Source organism: Ochotona princeps, chromosome 1 (assembly GCF_030435755.1).
Source record: "Ochotona princeps isolate mOchPri1 chromosome 1, mOchPri1.hap1, whole genome shotgun sequence".
NCBI classification, from domain to species: Eukaryota; Metazoa; Chordata; class Mammalia; order Lagomorpha; family Ochotonidae; genus Ochotona; species Ochotona princeps.
Window position 1 is genome coordinate 10,524,790 of NC_080832.1, and position 20,706 is coordinate 10,545,495.

At 46.4% G+C, this 20,706-nt stretch overlaps 1 protein-coding gene across 4 annotated transcripts in view; it reads right to left on the bottom strand.

The window, feature by feature from the left end:
• The window catches only part of TIAM2 (TIAM Rac1 associated GEF 2), a 217,975-nt gene that overhangs the window by 148,011 nt on the left and 49,258 nt on the right, over positions 1-20,706 (bottom strand). Inside the window, exon 1 of one of the 4 annotated variants that reach the window (XM_058662387.1) lies at positions 3,862-3,924. The exons of the other annotated variants lie outside the window; for them this stretch is intronic. The gene's annotated coding sequence lies outside the window, so the exon portion shown is untranslated. Of the gene's footprint in view, positions 1-3,861; positions 3,925-20,706 lie in introns of those variants that run through there. 4 annotated transcript variants of the gene reach the window in all.

Here is a 20,706-nt window from a genome sequence, read left to right on the forward strand (position 1 = left end):
AGTCCTACAGGAGACCCAGATGGAATTCCAGGCTCTTGGCTTCAGCCAGCTGGGTCATGTTGGGGAGTGACCCAGCAGATGGAAGGAATTCCTCTCCCTGCTCTCTGTTGCTCTGCCATTCCAATAAACAAATCTCTAAAACCAAAGTACATACTGCTTAGCACCAAATGGCGATTATGAGACCCAAATCATCCGTGTCTTCCAAGCAACCAGGGTCAGACCTTTCACTGAAATCACTTCAGACTGAATTCACCAGTACATTTTTCTAGACACATTTACTCATTTTATGAGCATCCAGGACTCAAATCGCAAATAGAAGATGGCAATAGATGGCTGCAGGACAGGGAGGGGAGGAGGACTTGAAGGTTCACCAATTTCTAGTTCATGAAACTCAGGAGAGCAGCTCAGGGACAGAATCAGAACTGAACATCAGGGCCCCAAATAAACGTGCCATCCCTTTGTGCCCCTTAATCTCCCCTCCCCCCATAAAACCCCACTCCATTCCAATACCTTAGGCCCCATCCCAATCAGACAACACTCTCCTTGCGATAAATCAATGTGGAAATTCTCAACTTTCCCAGGTGTAAAGCATACCCATACAACACCTATTTTACAGCAGTCAATAAATGACATGAAATATTCAACACTTAAACAGGTTTTGTGTTAGGTGATTTGTGCAATTATAAGCTAAGGTTTAGTGTTCTGAGCACATTCAAGACCTGCTAGGCTAAGCTATGACGTGTGGCAGGTTAAGGATAGCAAGTGCATGTTCAACTTACCCTATCTTTGATTTGGAAGGAGTCACACTCCTACCTAACTCACCAGCTGACTGTAACCTGTCCACTCCTGCCACATTCTTGTCCTGACCAACTCTCTTTATGAACAGTAGCCTCTCCTGCAGTGTTATTTCACACTAATGGCCTCAAGTCTTGTTCTCATCCCATGTGGAACAAAAGGGATCAGCGGTATCCGACAAGGAAAGAAGAGGCAAAGACATTGTGGGCCCAATGCTTAGCACAGAAAATGGGAGAGACTGGGATGAAGGCTTTCAGGAATAATCTGTTGTTAGATTTTTTTATGTAATGATACAAAAGTCAATATTCCATTTAGCCTCTACCTAATCTTTGAGCTATAGTCAGACTTACCTATGTTAATGATAGCTCTATGATGACTGCACGGTTTTGAAATGTTCTGTGCTAATGACACTGAGATCTGTTTTTATTCCATTCAACCCAGACCTGTGTTATCCCAAACACTTATTGCCTTCCCACCGTAACAGAGCAATCCGGAGGGACCAGAATCAGCGATAGGGTGCCCTCTGGCTCTGTACTCCACCCCTCCATGGAAATGGACCTAGTCTAGCCCAGAAACAGATCCATTTTCTGAGATCCCGTCTCCACCTTCCTTGCTACCAGCCACCCCCTTCTACAACTTCCTGAGGCCAAGGTTATAAGAGCTGAACAGGGGTGGCTCCATGTCCACTTTAATAGCTACCCTTAAGTTCCAAGTCTGTGGCAATCAAGAACAATTTCAGAACCAAAAGCCCCTTATGAAGGTCACTTACAAAGAACTTTTCTACTACAATGTTATTTATTTTCATCTAATTTGAAAGACAAGCAGGCAGGCAGACACCTGCCACCTACTGCCTCACTACTCATACTCAGATGCCCATAACAGCCAAGGCTAGGGAAGGCCCATACCAGGAGTCCAGAATTTGACCCATGTCTCTGAGTGAACAGTAAAACCCTAATAATGTTGCCACTTCCCGCAGTGTGCAGCAGGACAGCAGCTGGATTAGAAGTGGAGGGGCGGGGACTCGAAACAGTCAATTTGAGTATGGGATGCAGGCATCCCTCCCAGCATCTTTACCACTGCACCCAACATCCACCCCCCCACTAAATAAACTTATTGATAATATCAATTTGGAAAAGCATTTAAAATAAGCTCACTGTAACAGGATGGGCACTCCACATTCAACTCCCACATCACAGTCCCTGAATTCAAACCCCAGCTCCTCTCTCAATCCCACAACTCCAACCTTTGACTGGCACACACCTTGGTGAGTAACATACAATGGTTCAAGTACTCGGATCCCTGCCACCCACCCCAGTTCCTGGCTTCAACTCGGCCAAGCCTTCGCTATTGCAGTTATTTAGGAGTGAACCAGTAGACTGGCAACCTCTCTCTGTCTCTCTACTTTTAAACTCTCTCGAATAATGTTTTTAAAAAGTCTATTAACTTGGATAAGGAGAGGAGTATGGCATGAAGTTTCTCATCAGGAAGTTTCTCTTGGTTCACTGTGCGCCTCGTCATCAGCAATCACCAACCTCAGCTCCTGATCAGGCAGGAAGGCAGCATGATCCAGGGGGAACCTGCACAGCACCTGCACCACCCACACCACAGAGCACTAGGATGTGTCCTGGGCCAGGTCCCACATGAGCATCTCCGGCTAGTGGAGAGCTGCCGGCAGCCACTCTGGGGAGCACACCTCCCATCTTTTTCCCACCCAGACACTTAGCATTTTCCACCTGCCTGCCAGCCTCAAAGGGACTGTGTGGGGATTACTGATGTCTGAGAGATCTTTCATCTTTGGGGATGAAAGGTGCTAATGAGTATCTTGTTGAGAAGTACTCCCACTCTGCCCTATGGGAAGGTTCCAAACTGTTCTTCCAGAATGTCTACGGCAGCTAGGAAAATGTTGCGTTTGAAGTGGAATTCATGATACACTTTAAATTACGGGGACGTAGGGAAGCTTGTGCTTCACCAGAAACCAGAAACCAGAAGCCCTTCGGTTCTCATTTTTCTTGAGCTATGACCTGCAGCCTCACTTTCCTGCTCTGTAAATCCAGGTCAAGCACACAGTACCACCACGAGAAGCAGAGCGCACAAGAGAAGGTCAAACTGTAGTGTGGAAACATGTGCGTCACATGGCGGCTCCGTGACTCTCAGAGTCCTCAGGCCATCCAAAACAAGCAAAAGACCCGGAATGATTCGGAAGCCTGGCTAAGCCTCCACCAAGTCCTCTCGGCTGTGGGCATGGGAAACACCTACTCATAAACACTGCATCAAAGTAAGTCTATTAGCGCCTGAGGGCAAAGGGAGAGTTTAATCCTCCTGATTACACATTACAGTGTGTCTGTTGGAACACTATTCACTTAGCACCAAATCTAAAGGAAGGACAAGCTCTCTACAACTTCCGGATGCTGTGTTCTGGGGGAATCCCTGGGGGTTCCCGCCTACTTTCAATGCCTCTCCTTTCCATCTGGCCTCCTCTCTGTATTCTTCCAGGCTGCCACCTCCATGGATGTCCTGTGGTCCTCGGGGCTACAGGTGGAGGCCTCATCTCTGCACACTTGACCTCTGTCAGGTAACTTTGGGGTTTTCACCATCACTGACAGCAGCCATAACTATCTCCCACAGGGTGGGACCTGCCAACTGGGTGTTTCACCTCCAAATCAGCATGACCCAAACTAACATTAATTCCAAGTTGACTTTACCACTGACCCCAAAACCCACACCCCCTCGTATGCACCCAAATGAGGATCGTGGACCCCTCATTCAGGCCACTCTCAAAACACAGAAACATGTCTGCTCTGCCAGGCCTGTTCTGCTTCTCTTAGTAATAGAGTACTGTAGCTTCCACTTACTCAGAGCTCCTTCCCACACCCGTGCCTCCTTCCTCGGAGGCTGCCTCCTTCCTCGGAGGCTGCCTCCAGCTGTGCCGGAGCAGTGCCGGCCCTTTCACCAGCTGCAAAGCCCAGCAGCTGCAGCAGCACTCAGAAACACCAATCTGAGGCTACTGCACTCCTGCTTGCAACACTCCACTAAGGCCCGTCCTCTATCACAAAGCCCCAGACTTACACACAGTGTTGTACAGTAACAGCATCCAATACGAGCATCAGGTTGAGTTCTGGCTGCTCCACATTCAATTCAGTTCCCTGAGAAAACAGTGAAAGATGGTCCCCTACCACCCACTCATGAAACCCAGATGAAACTCCTGGTTTTGGGGGCTACTGCAGTGGCTCCAGGGGCTAACCCCCCACATGCAGTACCAGCATCCCATATTGGTGCCAGTTCATGTCCTGGCTCCTCCACTTCCCATCTAGCTCTCTGTTTGTGGCCTGAGAAAGCAGCAGAGGATGGCCCAAATCCTTGGGCCCTTGTACCCACATGAGAGACCTGGAAGAAGCTCCAGGCTCCTGGCTTCAGATAAGCTCAGCTCTGGCCATTATAGCCTTTTGTGGGGCATCAACTGGTACCCAGCAGATGAAAGATCTTTCCATCTCTGTCTCTCCTTCTCTCTGTAAATTTGCCCCTCATATAATTAGGACCAGGACAGCAATTAGGCTAGGCTGGGATAGGCTGCAGCACCCACCAACAGGAGCTGGAACAGGGGTCAGAGTAGACTAGGCCAGGCTGTGCAGTAAGACTGTGGACGCTGAGGTGAGATGAATCACTCCAGTCTGGGCCCAGCAAGGACCGGGTAAGTGAGTTCCAGGGACTTGGGATCCGACAGGGCTCGGATAGACTGGTTCAGGTCATGGGGCCATTTGTATGGTGGAGGATGGGTTCCTGAGGCCCGGGGACAGGGGAACTGGTGGGGTGTGAAGCAGTGGGGTGTCAACTGGCCCAGATCCTGGGGCCTGACTTCTAGGTGGGTACTGGTTTAATGAATCCGAGGGGTGGGCCTTGGGTCTCCTGGCCCGCGTACTAGGTGGGGGCCAGGTTTGTGAGCCCCAGGGATGGGGAATTCAGCGGGGCTTTGGGTCTCCTGTCTGGGGCCCTGGGGCCAGCCTACTAGGTGGATGTTGGGTTCATGAGCCCCAGGGGTAGGGGAGCCGAGGATGCTTAGGACACCTGGCCCAGATACTTGGACTCACCTGCAAGAACATATCCTACTTAATGAAAAAGATGGAGCAGTGGACACAGGCCCTGTTGTAAGAGAATATGGCAGCACATTTGGTGCTGTAGCAGAAGGACAGAACTAGCTGGACAACTAGCCCAAACAAACCATGACAGCAAAAAATCTCAGTGGATGGAACCAATGGACACTGGGAGGGTGACATCATCCTCGGATCGGTGAAATGGGCAGCATTCCAGAACTATCCAAACCACCTGGACAGAACCCTCGGAATGTGTGCATACTGAGACTCTGGGTTGATACGAGGTGGCGGTTCCTCATCCCTGGGTACTGGGACGTGTAGAAAGTTGTGAGTGGTTTCCCCCTTTGTCTCTCCCCTTCCCCCAGGAACAACAAGAAGAAATAGCAAATTTGGAAGCAATGAATTCACCCAATTTTCCCTAAACCTTGATCCGTTCCTCCTTGATCAATCATGTAATCATTATTTAAAAAAAAAAAAATATTTTCTTATTATTGGAAAGTCAGATATACAGAAAAGAGACAGAGAGAAAGATCTTCCATCCAATGATTCACTCCCCAGGTAGCTGCAATGGCCAGAGCTGTGCTGATCAGAAGCCAGAAGCCAGGAGCCTTTTCCGGGCCTCCCACATGGGTGCAGGGTCCCAAAGCCACAAGCCACAAGCAGGGAGGTGGACTGAAAGCAGAGCTGCCGGGATTAGAACCAGTGCCCATATGGGATCCCGGTGCATAGAAGACAAGTAGGCAAGGACTTTAGTCACTAGGCTACCACACCAGGCCCAAAAATAAATAAATAAATCTTAAGCCCTAGACTTCTTTCCCTGACACACAGTACTCTGCTGACAATCCCAGCTCCTGCCTGCCCACCACCAGGGTACACCCCTTGTAACCAATCAGTCCATGTGCCCAAATGCCCTCAGGCCCCTGATCCTGACTAGAACATTCCCCTCTGCTTTTACACTGTGGCCGGTCTCTCTTCTTTCTCAAGACCAACTTAAGCGGTTCTTCTCAGACACCATGCGACCATCTCACTCCAGGGATGATAACTCTTGTCTTTAAGCAGAGTTGGATCAGAAGTGAAGTAGCCAGGACATGAGCCAGTGCCCACACGGATGCCAGTGCCACAAGCTGGAGGATTAGGCTGTTGAGCCACAGCACCAGCCAGATGAGAATTCTTTACCTGGGGATACATCACTGCATCCTGCAGCACTGCTTAAAACCTGATCCCACTACACAGAAATGTTCACAACCGGCCCATTGTTGCACAAGGGCACAGCCTGTTCCACACGCCTTTGTTCAGCTCGGTCTGGCACAGGGCCAAGGAAAGAAAATATATACATATATGAGTTTCCAAAGTTTTATGCAAAAAATAAACTTGGGGGCATTCATTCTGATTCAGCAGCTTAGGCTTAGAATGCCTGCATCCCTTACCAGAGGGCCTGGTCCGAGTCCTGGCTACTCTACTTCCCATTCAACTTCCTGCTGCTGTGCCTGGGAGACAGCAGATCATGACTCAATGCCTGGGTCCCCACAGCCACCTTCCTGGGAGCCCAGCTGGCTGCCAACTGCAGCCTGCCCCGCTCTGGGGAAAGAACCAGCAAATGGGAGATCTCTGTCTGTCTCTTTCAAGTAAATGAAAATACAATTTAAAAAATAATCTTTCTTTTAAACATTTATTTATTTATTTGAAAGGCATATTTCTACAGAGAGAAAAGGATAGAGAAAGAGCAGGCCTTTCTTCTGCTGGGCCATGCTGCAAATGACCCCTAACAATCAGAGCTGAACTGACCCAAAACTAGAAGCCAGGAGCTCCCCCAGGCAGGTGGGCCATCTGCTGCTTTCCCAGGCCACGAGCACAGAGCTGGATGGGAAGTGGACCTGCTAGAACATGAGCCGGTGCCCATATAGGATGCCAGCACCATAAGGCAGAATATTATTAACCTGTGACTCAACTGGGTAGCCACGCATTAAGAGTGAGCTTCTTGGGAGACAAGGCTCTCCAGTCATGTCAGGGATTCACATTCCAACAGAAAGGTTCCTCCAAACGATGAAGACACTCGCTCTTAAGGCTCTCTGCCATCACTTACTATGCCCTGTTTGATTCATCATCAAGAAACTGCCATGATGCTGTCCGAAATTCAAGAAGGCTACACTTGAGGGAGACATTTGTAATAACTACTGACTTTCTGGTACGAGATTCAAAGGCAACAGCCAAAACAAAACCAATTTGAACTTAAGAAAGACACAGCTGTCCACACAGCCCGCCACATAAGCAGCCAACACACGGGATGCAGTAACCCACAGCCAGCTATAAGGCCAGTGTGGTAAGTGGTGTCTTCAGTGCGGCTGCTGTTTCTGTTTTCTTCACTTCGATAATCCCGGAAGACTCCATTGAGACTCAACTCCAATGACAGAGCCAACTGTCTGGGTTTTTATTTTTCTAATATATTTTAGCTGCTATGCAAATATTAGCATAATACTGGGTGACTCCTCCACACTAAAATTGCTGGATAAAGTGAAATGGGCCATCAACTCTTACCTATAATGTCACAATACAAATTCTCATTGATAGGCAAGCTCATTTGGCTAAATCCTCCCCTTGCAAGCCCCACAATCCCATATGGATGCCAGTTCATGTCCTGCTTGCTCCACTTCCCATTCAGCTTCCTGTTTGTGGCCTGGCAAAGCAGTGGAGGATGGCCCAAGGCCTTGGAACCCTACAGCCATGTGGGAGGCCTGATTCCTGGCTCCTGGCTCCTGGCTTCAGATGAGCTACTTGGGGAGTGAACCAGTGGATGGAAGATCTTTTTCTCTGTCACTCCTTCTCTCTGTAAATCTGCCTTTTCAAGAAAACTAAAATAGACATTTTTTTAAAAAAATCACAAATGCTCACTGTCTTCCACTTCACCAAGATCAGACGCAAGCCTATGCTGTGTCATCCTTCCCTTCCAGTGAACAAAGCTCTGGTCATTCTCTCATGGAGCTCAGATCAAGCCCAGCCAACCAGCAGTCAAGTTCCCAGTTCCCAGAGTCCAGCCAGGACTGCTAGAGATCAGGCGGCTTTCTCTCACTCACAAACTGCCTGAAGAGTGAATTGCATGCAATGCAAGCACGTGAGTAGGTAACACAGGTTAGATGTCAACAAGAGAGGAAGTGATCCCGGAGATGGGGGCATGACAGGAAGACTCAAAATGATTGGGATCAGCAGTGTTGCAGAGTTCACACTTTCCCGATAATGGAATATGTGTATGGCCTTTTACTCATTGAAAATCCCTAACTCAAAAACTCAATATCCAAAATGCTCCCCAACCCAAAGGCTTCTGAGCTTCGTGGTGGTACTCATTGGCTCCTTGGGTGGTCTCAATAGGAGAGACAGTCAAAAGGTCTGCTGTATCACCTGGTAGGAAATGAGCAGCACCAGGGAGTGCCAGCTGTCATGGCTGTGACAAGATAGTACAAAGACGAGGTCTTCCCCAGAGCCCTCCACGCACCCAAGGCAGCAGGTTGGGATGACCATAAACACGTGAAGAGAGCCCATCAGTCAATCTTCCATACAACTATTAGACAGCAAGAAGCTTTGCAAAGAAATAATTGTCTTCCTAAAAAAAATTTGTTAGGTTTATTGTGAAAGTCTGGGCTGGCTTCCCATGTCTGAAATCCAAGCCTATTACACCAGAAAAAAAGGAAAGGTTGAATGGAGCCAAAGAGGAAAGCCAGAATCACAAGGCAGCAGCATCGTAAACACTGAAGCGCAGCCACCAAAGCCTCTGAGGCCCCGTGCTCCCACACACCACCTCCTCCTGCAGGAAGAACCTCCCAGGCCACATCATACACTCACACAGATGTCACAGCTGCCCATGCCACGTAATACAAACAATAGCAAAATCAACAAAACAAGACCCTGATGGAGGTACACCAAACTCGAAACAACGAGGCCGAGAGAACAGTGATGGCAGACGAAGACAGAAAGCCGGGCCTGTCCCAGCAGGTGTCTGGCACAGTGGATAAGATGCCTCAAGATACCCTCATCACAGATCCAGGTGCCTAGCTGGACTCCCACTCTTCTGACCCAGCTTCCTGCTAATGCGCCTCCTGGGAGGAACAGGTGATGGTTCGTGCACTGGGGCCCTGCGACCCCCAAGAAAGAACCAGACTGAGTTCTGGGCCACTGGCTTTGGGCAGTGGCAGGCATTTGGGATGTGAATCAGTGGACAGGGATTGAGGTGGGGGGCAGCAGAGAGAAAGGGAAGGCAGCCAAGAAGACATACACATGATCACCACAGTAGTGACTGCGGCTGGATAAGAACACAGGGATACCACAAAGAGAGCATGGAAAACACTGACTTAAAAGACAAGTTTGGGTACAAAAAAAAAAAAGTGAAATCCACATACAGCTTTTTTACAATGTCTATTTCCTATGAACTTTAAGATTCCTCAGATACATGGGATTTCAAACTTTCACATTCCAAAATAATTTTAATTTTCACGGGTGTTTTTGAGGTGCCCCCATATGTACCTAAAAGAAAGGTTCCTTCATCTTTTTACAATACACTCCAATGCAGGTTACCAAGCCACACATGTACAGGAGTACATCCATTGTAACACAGTGTTAACACTCAATTTGTTCATCTGGGATTACTCAAAAGCATTATGTCCCATTGAAAAATCAAGTCAAGCCATAGCCTTCAAATCCTAGGCAAGACACTGCCCATTGTGCCTGCCCACTCGCACACACTACACTTGGTCCAGGGCCAAACCAAAAGTCGTGAGGACGTCAAGTACTCACACTCCAGCCCAGCCCAAACCACATTCACAATTCACCATTAAGAAATAAGCAAACCAGATCCACAAGCCCAGAGACATCAGGATTTTATTTTTTAGCAAAGCTGATGACACTCTTTCGGTTACGTAGTTTTCTTGTCTTCTAGCTGCAGAAGCTAGACCCCAGATATCATACTGGCAGGGGATGGCCCAAGTACTTGGGACACTGTTGCCCATGCAGAAGACCCAGTTGGAGTTCCAGGCTCCCAGCTCAGGCCTGGCCCGGCTTAGGCCATTGCAGCCATTGGGGGAGTGAATCAGATGGTGGAAGATTTGTGTGTGAGAAGGGTGTGAGAGTGTGTGTGTGTGTGTGCAAATAAACAAATCCTTCGGGCAGGAAGGAAGATGGGCAGGTTGACAGATGCCTTGCAGTTACAGATGTTGCATATACTGCTCTACCGTCACGTGTAAGCCTCCCTGCAGTCCTCAGACAGGTTCACACACAAGCATTTGGCCAGATCTGCTCACCTGCTCCTTCCACAAAGTTTCTGCTTTTTTCTACTTAGTGCTTTTATCTATGACTATTACTAAGCTCCACTATCTAAATGCACTTGGCTTTATTTTTTATCCAATTATGATACCAAGCAAGTGATAAAGTATAGATGTTAATAGTCACATTATTCTTTGCTTATGTATATATTTGTGTATACACACTCACCCAGATGAAGACATATCACAAAAACCATTCAGTTACACATGCCCAGCTATATACATGCTTGTGCAAACATGAATGCGCGCACACACACACACACACACACACTGCCCCTCCTTGGGAATGCATGGAAGCTATGAAATAAACAAAAGAGAAAGAGGTCTACCACACATAATCAAGTACTAAAACACTGCTTTTGAGTTGATTGTGAAAAAGAGTGTATTTAAAGTATCACTTACACTTTGTTGCAGAGATCTTATTACCACATTTCTAAGTCCTGAATCATTGCCCCTTCTATTAAATCATGTTGCCTTGCCACGAAATCTGAACCAGTTATTTTATTAAAAAAAAAAAGTTACAAGTCACATACTGGAGAAAACATTTGAAAATCATACATCTGATTAAAAAAAAAAGCTTGGCTCCAAAAAATACACAGGAGTAGATACAAGCAATTGTTCAAACCAGCAAAAAGGGGCCTGACGCAATAGCGCTGGTTCATGTCTTGGCTGCTCCACTTAACACCCAGCTCCCTGTTCATGGCCCAGGAAAGCAGGGGCTGTCCAAAACCTTGGGACCTTTCATCCACGCATAAAACCCAGAAGAAACTCCTGGCTCCTGGCTCTAGATTGGCTCAACTCTGGCCAATGAGGCCCACTTGGGGAGTGAACCAATGGACAGAGGATCTTTATCTCTGTCTTTCCTTTTCTCTGTAAATCTGATCTGCCTTTCCAATAAAAATAAATAAATCTTAAAAGAAAACGAAAATCTCAGCAAAAAAGAAAATGCTTTTTATTTAATTGGCAAAAGTTGGGGCTGGTTGGCAGTGTGGCATGCACAGTGGATTAAGCCACTACCTGCAGCACCGGCCTCCTCATACGGGTGCCAGTTAGTGTGCTGCCCGCTTGGGTTTCTGATCCAGCTGCTGATCCAGCAACTTGCTGGTAGCCTAGGAAAGCAGCAGAAGATAGTGCAAGTACTTGCACCCCTTGCTACTGACATGGAAGACCTGGATGGAGTTCCAGGCCCCTGGCTTTGGCCTGGCCCAGGCTGGACCGAGCAGCCATCTGGGACCTGAATCAGTGGATGAAAGATTCTCTGTTTCTCCCTTTACCACTTCCAAAGAAACAAACATTCACCAAAAAAAAATAGCAAAAGATCTTAACAGACACTTCATCAAAGATAGAGATGACTAATATACACATGAAAAGATGTTCAACATCATTAGTCATTAGGAAATGCAAATTAAAACCACAAAGAGATTTCACTACAGACCTATCCAAAAAACTGAAATGAAAGCGACAACACCAAGAGCTAGTGGGATCAGGGAGCAAGAAGTGAAACTACAGAATGAGTCAGTGTGATGCATGAATCAAGTCTTATAAGTGCATGCCCAGCAATCAATCCTACACCTAGACATTCACCTAAAGAAAAACTTACGCTTACATAAACTCCTTTACACATTCACAGCACACTTATTCATAATGGCCCCAATTTTGAAACAATCAAAATGCCTTTCAACAGCTGAACAGTTAACAATAATATAGACAGTGGGGTGCTATTCAGCATAAAAAAGAACATAATTGATTCACCCACAATCTGAATGAATCTTAAGCATGCTTTGCTAACAGAAAAAGCCAGACAAAAAAACACCACCTACTTTTAAAGCAAACAAACAAAAAGATTCATTCATTTTTATTTGACAGGCAGAATCATAAGGAGAGAGAGGGGAAAGAGAGAGAGAGAAAAGAGAGAGAGAACTCTCCCATCTTCTGGTCATTTCCCAAATAACCACTGCTTTCCCAGGCCATAGGCAGGAAGCTTGTTCGGAAGTGGAGGAGCTGGAACACAAACCAGATGCTAAGTAACCCCAGTGGCCCTGCCATCTGCTTTCTAACTCCATTTACATCACACTCTGAAACAGCAACAGGCTAGGACAAAAATCCATGTTTGCCAGGAGCAAACAGAGGATCATACAGGAAATTCTAGGGCGGTAGAGCCAGTAGGACACTGTGGTGGTAGACATATGGCCCCAAGCTTTTGCTAAGAACCCACAGAGCTATTAGGAAATGTTTATAAAGACAATCTTGTGTCAGTAAAATCTTAGGATAGAATGAAGACAGGAAAATATGGAGTCAGTATTGTGGCACTGTAGGTCAAGCCGCAGGCTACAATGCTGGCATCCCATATGGGCCTGAGTTCGACTCTTAGCTGTTCCGCTTCAGATCCAGCTCCCTGCTAACACACCAGAGAAAACAGTGAAAGATGGACAAAGTTCTTGGGCCCCCACACCAACATGGAGGATCTGGAAAAAATTCCTGACTCCTGGCTTCAGGCTGGCCCAGGCTAAGCTGTGACCACCAGCTGGAGAGCAAACTTTTAGATAAAAGATCTCTCTTCTCCCTCCCTCCTTCTCTCTCTCTTTTCCCTCTTTCTGGAACTATCTTCCTAATAAATAAATAAATCTCTTTTTTATATAAAAAGTACACCTTTTTTAAAAAGGAAAATGTGACTACAGTACAAACCTTTGCCATGGCTTTATCGCTGTAAGTAAGTGGAGGAGAAAGGAGCTGATGAAGGTAACTTTGGAGAGCCCTCCTCTGACTGAAGAGTGCACGAAGGCTGTGGTGCAGGTTGCAGATTTATTGCTTTCAAGTGTACATGCTGGCAACTATCAGCTACTTTGCATATACAACTAGTCTGAACAAATCCATAAACAAACGATCAACACTTACAGCCAATGTTTTACCAATCAGAAAAGGGGGGGACTAGAACAACCTCTCTTGCCATGTTCAAATTGAGACAAGGATATACCAAAGTTCCCAGAAAATGGACTTGAAACACACATTCATGTGGTTGCAAAAAGTTCTGAAAGTCATACCATAGATGCTCATTTTTATAGGTAAAAATATAAATACAATATATGTGTACAGGGGTAGCAGCATTGGTTCATGTTCATTTGAACAGATGCAGAAACACAGAATCTAGAGCCCGGAAATCACTAGGGGCTCACTGGCATACAGACATGCTCCAACACACAGCAAGTCCTCCCCGCCTCTGACACGGCGGAGAGGCATGGGTCCTTCGGTGGCAGTGAACACACCTGGCACTCAGATTCTGGTTTCTAAACACCCTTCCCAAATGAAAGGAACCAGAGCTCCTTGGAGACACGGCTGGTCCCAAAGCTGCAGGGGAGGCCACAGGAAAGGCAGACCAGGCCCATCAGGGAATCTGAATATCCAAACAGCACAAGAGCCAACCAAGAGAGTTTCCGATCACCAAAGCTGGAACAGTTTCAAGAAGCTGAACAATCAATGGCCATGAGTCCAAACCGGTCGAAACAAACTGAACAAAGGAAGATAGGGGGAGAAGCACCAATTCCCCTGACAAGAAAATTCCAGTTGTAAAGTGCAAAAGGAATAAGGGAAACAGAATGATGCCATGAGAACAGCACAGCCCTGACACTCACAGACCAGACACAGAGATCACACTGCAGGCAGCAAGGCAAAGAGGACATGGACAAAGCCTCTCACGTGCTCCTTCCAGATGGACCAGGCCCCGCTGCTGCAGGCAGAACAACGGCCTTGGCTCCTCAGTTCCAACACTCGAGCAGCAAAAGCAGGCATCAGAGACGCCTCACTCATCAACCTACCAAGGCTAACCTCACCACCGACACGTGACATCCACATCCTGCGTCCCCGATACGGTGTAAGAAAAAGGGTACACACCTGTCCAGAATCTGCGACCTTCATCTAATATGACAAAACACCCAACACAAACAGTGCAACCCTGCAGGAAACGTCAAGGTCAGGAAAGACAAGGCAAAACCAAGAAACTGTCACAGCTAGGAGAAGGCAAGGAAGTACAACACACTTGCAGTGTAGAACCACGGCTGGGTCTCCAGACAGAAAACAGAAGTAGCAAACCTGGGTAATCCAAACACCAGGTACTCTAGTTAACAACACCGTACCAGGGGTACACTTCTAGTGTTGATTCCTGGCACATATTCCCCTTCATAACGCTGCTCAGTCAACCTGGGGATCTTTCAAAACGTCCTCAAGGAAGCTTTCCATGACTACCTGCTCTGGTTCATGTCAGATTTTATTCCTGTGTGTTTCCCCTGCAACAGGTATTGCTCAGAATTATCTTGCTTTGTCCTATTAGCACCTGACTTGGGTTTCTCCGAGAAAGTGTATCCCATTCTAGTAGAGTTACCAATTTGCTTTTCCCTACTCAATGAGAAGTTCCCCAAGGGCCACGGAAAAGCAGGAGGCAGTCATTAGGAGCTTTGGAGAGCCACAGGTGTCAGTGTTGGGCAGGGTGCTCACTGGCCAAACAGGCCCAAGACAACAAGCATGTATCAGGATCGGAATGGAATGACCACCTGGTGCTGGGACACAACACATTCTCAGGTTGCGTGAGCTACCCTCATCCTTCTTAGGAATTCTGTGTATAGTACTAGATGAATATATGTACTGGATGAATATATGAATTAACATTTAATATCAGGAAACACTTGCTCAGTAACTTGTTCAAAACGAGCAGACTTTACCCTCAAAGATTTTTATGGCTCTTTCTCTGCAGATTGAAATTACCTGTGACTTTAACCATGTTCCAATGCCTAAGCCCCACTTTGACAGGAGACTCATAAATCTAGTCCAAGGGACAGGAAACACACATGAAGATATACACATATTTGGGGCAGCATTGTGGCATACAGCTGCTGCAATGCCAGCAACTCATATGGGTACTGGTTCAACTTCCAGTTGCCCCACTTTCTGCTACTGGCCTGGGAAAGCAATGGAAGATGGCCAAGTTGTTTTAGGCCCCTGCCATTCATGTGGCAAAAAGAGATGAAGCTCCTGGCTTTATACTGGTCCAGCACCAGCTGTTGCAGTTCTCTGCAGGGAAGAGAAGAGAATCCATGGTTGGTAGATCTCTATCGATACATCTCTCTCTAATTCTGCCTTTCAAATAAGTAAGTCTTTCCAAAAAAAAAAAAAATATTCATATATTAAACCTTGATTTCCAGTGCCATTCTAACACCAGTGAGCCAGGGATCCTTGCAGAAACATTTGATTCTGGGACTATGATGCAAAACCCATAATGATGGGGACACTTCAAAGGGACACAGGGGCCAATGCCCAAAGCTGGAACAATCTGAGCAACCAAACAAGTCAAGCAGTCCCACTGATAAAGCGCAGATAACTACCCATGAAGCCATATGGCTACAGGGAACCCTACAAGCTAGGTGTGGAAGCAGAGACCACTCTCTCCTGCAGAACTGTGTGTCATTGCTGTGTATGTGTGGACCTCAGGTAGATGGAACAGAACTCCTGCTCCGTGAGTGTGGGCTGTGCATGTGAGTACCTTCCAGACAGATGTGCAGGAGAGACAAACTTCCGAGACAGATGTGCAAGAGAGACAAACTTCCGAGAACCATGAAGAGTGCCACCTCCAGCCAAATGCTCAAGATTACCAAGACAGACAAGTCATGCTACTGTCCTGGACAGGAGGTGCTCTGGTATGTCAGTGCTATGGTCTTCCCAAAACACAACAGCCCAGCCATGAGGGGACTTTTACTACATCAATAACCAGTGCTCCTCAAGCCAGCCATGGCCTCCAAAGACAAGAAAAGACAGGGAAAACCCTGCAGCTAAAAGGATGTGCTGCAGAGATAGTGAGAACACAGGATGCCATGTCCTAGATGGGATACGCAGGGAAAACAGGAATCTGTATAGTGTATGGGCTTTAATAATACTGTATCAATATTGCTTCATAAACTGCGTCAAATGTATTATAACAATTTAGATGATAATAACACAGGAAACCAGTTGCAGGCTAGACAAGAACTCTTTATACCATCTTTACAATCATTCTGTAAAATTTTAAACTGTTCTACAACAAACAGTTTATTAAAAGAAAAGTTAGCCAAGAGATAAGTGGATGGAATCATTACCTTGTCATTGGTTAGAGTACAAAGAAATTACAAAAGAGCAGGATTTAAATATGGGAAACAAGTAGGTGTGAGTGAAAATTGTAAATTGCCAGGACCTGGGAGAACTGCAAGGAAATCCATTAGAACCAATGAGACAGGAGCCCTGAGGGGGACTGCAGAAAGTGTATGCTAAGGACCATCAGCTTACAGTGTACAAGAATGCATTGAATCCATGCATAACTTTTATAAACTATATACTGTCCCAGTAGCTTTCTGAGGGAGAATTTAACTATTTTTTAAAGATTTATTTATTATTTGAAAGATTACAGAGATGAGGTGAGAAACAGAAATATATTCCATCTGCTGGCTCATCCCCTAAATGGACGCAATGGCCAGAGATTAGCAGATTTGAAGCCAACAGCTTCATCCAGTCTCCATGTGGGTACAGAGTCCCAAGGCTTTCGGCCATTCTCTACTGCTTTCCCAGGCCTTAAGTAGGGAGCTGGATAGGAAGTGGAGCAGCCCAGTGCCCATATGGGAGCCCAGTAGTTTGAGGCGAAGAAATAGCCAATTGAACCATAGCACTGACCCCCAAATTAACTATTTATAAAGTAAAAACACATTGGAAAAAAAAATCCTTGATTTTGATCAGATTTTTCTGGCCACATATACTGAATTGTTTACCAAATGCTTCTCTTTCCTGTCAACACCACCTTTCTGTGTCCTTATACGAAAGAGCTTTCTAAATTAGACATGAGCATGAACAGAGAATGAGTCAGAAAACGTGATGTATGAAATCAAAAGCTGCTTTCAGATTTCAGAATACAAACCTCCAAACTAGGCTTAGAAAGTCTGTGTTTGGGGGCTGGCACTGTGGCACAGCAAGTAAGGCCACCACCGGCAGAGCCGGCATCCCCCATGGACCCTGCTCATGTCTCAGCTGTCCAGGTCCAATCCAGCTCACTGCTAATGGACTGAGGAAGCAACAGAGGATGGCTCCAGGACCTGCACCCCTGCTGCCTAGAAGCAAGACCAGCACAAGCTCCTGGATTCAGTCTGGCCCAGAGCCAGCAGTTGCAGCCATCTGGGGAGTAAACCAGCAGATGCAACATCTGTCTTTCTCCTTCTCTGATTTGCTAAATTAAAAAAATCTGTTTTTAAAAAATAAGTCAATATGAGCCTGATTTTTTTTTTTTAAGTCATTGTAGCTCTAACATATACTTACTCAATCTCCCATCACGTTGCTTCCCAAAACCAATCCTCTAAGGAAGGACTGCCTTGGTAACCAGCATGTTCTTGTTGATTCCTTTGGAAAACTTCTGCTCGGATACAGATGGTATTTCTGACATACGAGATGACCCTGGCTGTTGTAAACTGCTGTTAAAGTGTGGCACTTGGACCCTACACATGCTGCAAGAGCAATGAGCCAAAAGCTTGGAGCAGAGGCAGGAGCCAGAGAGATGCATGTACCCTTGTTCTAGGCAATGTGCTCTGGAATGATGAGTGACCCAGACAAACCTTTTCTCACACCACACACCCAACTGACAACTACCTAGAAGCAGAAAGTGACTCAGGTCCCAACTCCACAGCCAAGTCATGGCCAAGAGCTTCCCTCAGCCACACAATGCTCTAGGCTGCTACACAAGCAGGCTCCACCAACCCAGGCTCACAAAACACCACAAAAACATGAACAATCCCAGATGTGCCTCCGGCCCTCTTTAGCACACTTGTTGCAGAAGCCAACATGAGCTTTGCAGGTTTTCATGCAGCATTAGTGACATCAAGAATGGGGCCATTTGGCTATTCATAATGCCATCTGCAGACCATATGAAATCATCAACTTAAAAATTAGCCTGCCGGGCTTGGCAGCATGGCCTAGTGGCTAAAGTCCTCGCCTTGATCCCATGTGGCCGCTGGTTCTAATCCCGGCAGTTCCACTTCCTCTCTGTCTCTCCTCCTCTCAGTATATCTGACTTTGTAATAAAAATAAAAATAAATCTTTTAAAAAAAAATTAGCCTGCCACAGACAGAGTTACTAAGTTCAAGTGCTGCCCGCAATTGCCTTGGCAGGGCCAGGCCAATCTGCTGGCTTTATATGGTCTTGGGACCTGAGGGTCCCACTCTCACCAGAGCCTTCAGTAGCTTGTTGACTAACACCGCAGCACATCCTGAAATCACAACTCCGTTTTTTCCTTTACACTTATTTATGCAAGAGAGAGAGAATGAGACTAGGAGAGTGAGAGTGAGTTTGCACCCGCTGGTTTGCTTCCCAAATGGCTACAGTAGCCAGCGCTGGCTCAGGCCGAGGCCAGGAACTAGGAATTGCACCCAGGTCCAACACATGAGTGGCAGGGGCCCAAGCACTTGGGCCATTACCTGCTGCCTATTCAACCTACAGCAATTAGCAGGGAGCTGACCAGAAGTGGAAGAGATGGGACTCAAGCCCGTGCTCTGACATGAACAAGCAGATCAACCACACCAGTTACATTATTGCAATGGAGCATTTTTCCAAACTTTGTTCTTAAAATGAAGTCCCTTTTTTTTTTTTAATAACGCGGTTCCATAGGGTCTGGGATTTCCCCTTCTCCCTCCTCCCCCAACTGATTTCCCCTATAATATTACAATAGTATAGTCCTTCAAAAATAGTCATAAGTCCATCATCCTATTTAAGTGCATCCTGAAACTGTAGGTGTGGACAATGGCAGAGTCCAGCATCCCATTGTCAACATATATTTAGCAGTTTCATTAGGAGTCCATCTTTGATTTGGAAGTAGAGATGCATACTGCATTGTACTTAGAAGTCACTTTTATATCCATGAATACTTACACCATACCCTTAACAAGTAAATTCCCAATTTCCCCTTTCTGAAGTACTGGTCCCTTCTCCTCCACCACCACCCCCCTTCTAACTTCAATCCCTGAGATTGTTTGCAAACACTACTGAGCACTAAGAAGCAGCAGTTGCTTTAAAAACCAACTTTGATCCAAGAGGCCTCCTTAGACCCCCTGGCCTAGTGAATCTCCACTGTCAAGAGCACGGCCATCACCAAGGAGGTGAGAAGGCCAGCACAAGGCGAGGGTACCTGGGGGAAGACGGGGTCCTACCTCAAAAGGAGACAGGTAACTTTCCAGCAGACTCCAATGCAGCTGCAACCACTTGATTCCCACAAGAGGGACACCTCAAAAGCCAAATGATAATCACAAGCGTGTGTGTTGAACTTGATGGACACAGCAGGGGTGTTGGCTGGGTGGGTAAAATAAAAGCTTAATGCCTCTAGGGCCAAAAAGACCTGACACATCCAACCCCTTACCCATCCCTTGCAGTGAAAGAGAAACATCCCAAGCTCAGTGGATGAGGGTGAATGTACAGCAGGCATTACAGGAGCTACGGTGTTACTCTGCCTAAACCCACTCTGGTGTGTTGGGAACTTATTACAGCTTAACTCGAAGGAGAAACTCCCTTGAGCATCATTTTACCTGGAAATGTTGTCAGTGCTGTTCATGCCTCACTAATAACCAAATGATGACATTATACGTCTCTGCTTCAATTATCCGAAAACTGTTTCAAGTCACATAAGAATTGCAGGAAGAGCTTTATGAACCCCCACATCCACTACTCCCTAAATCCAGTCCTCCTGAGTGTTGCCTTGTCGCCATGCAGGCTCCTGCCCTGGCCATCTCGCCATACACTCACATACCTGCTTAGGAGAGGCAACAAGCACAATGTCTGCCTCTCATCTGGGCTTTCTAACCGGAAACAACATATCCTTACTGTTTCAGCAATCCTGATGCCCAAGTAATGACAATAACCCCTCTCTAAGCCCTTACACCACAAGCCAGAGAAGAGTGGAATGAGTTTGCAACACTAGGTTATGCTTCGGGTTATGCCTTTAGAAACACATGTCATTCATTAGTATACACACTTACCCAAAGATATTCATTAAAAATGTAATTTCCTACACACTGAGTTAATTAAAGTTAACAAAGCAAATATGGTCCTGGTACTCACAGAGTTTACAAGAAATTCTCCTAAGGCTTCCATTATAAAAACATTTATGTTTGGGGACAATGACATGGCTCAACAGGTTAATCCTCCACATTTAAGCGCCAGCATCTCCTATGGCATTGTTGCATGCCCCGGGTGCTCCACTTCCCATCCAGCTCTCTGCTAATGGCCTGGGAAAGCAGCAGAGGATGGCCCAGGTCCTGGAGAATCTGCATGCTCATGAGAGACTTGCAAGAACTCCCTGACTTCAGATCGGCTCAGCTCTAGCCACTGTAGCCATTTGAAGACTAAACCAGTAGATGGAAGATATGTCTCTCTCTGTTTCTTTCTCTCTATAAATCCACCTTTAAATAAAGAAACATTTTAGGGTCTGACATGGTGGCCTAGTAGCTAAAGTCCTTGCCTTGAAGGCG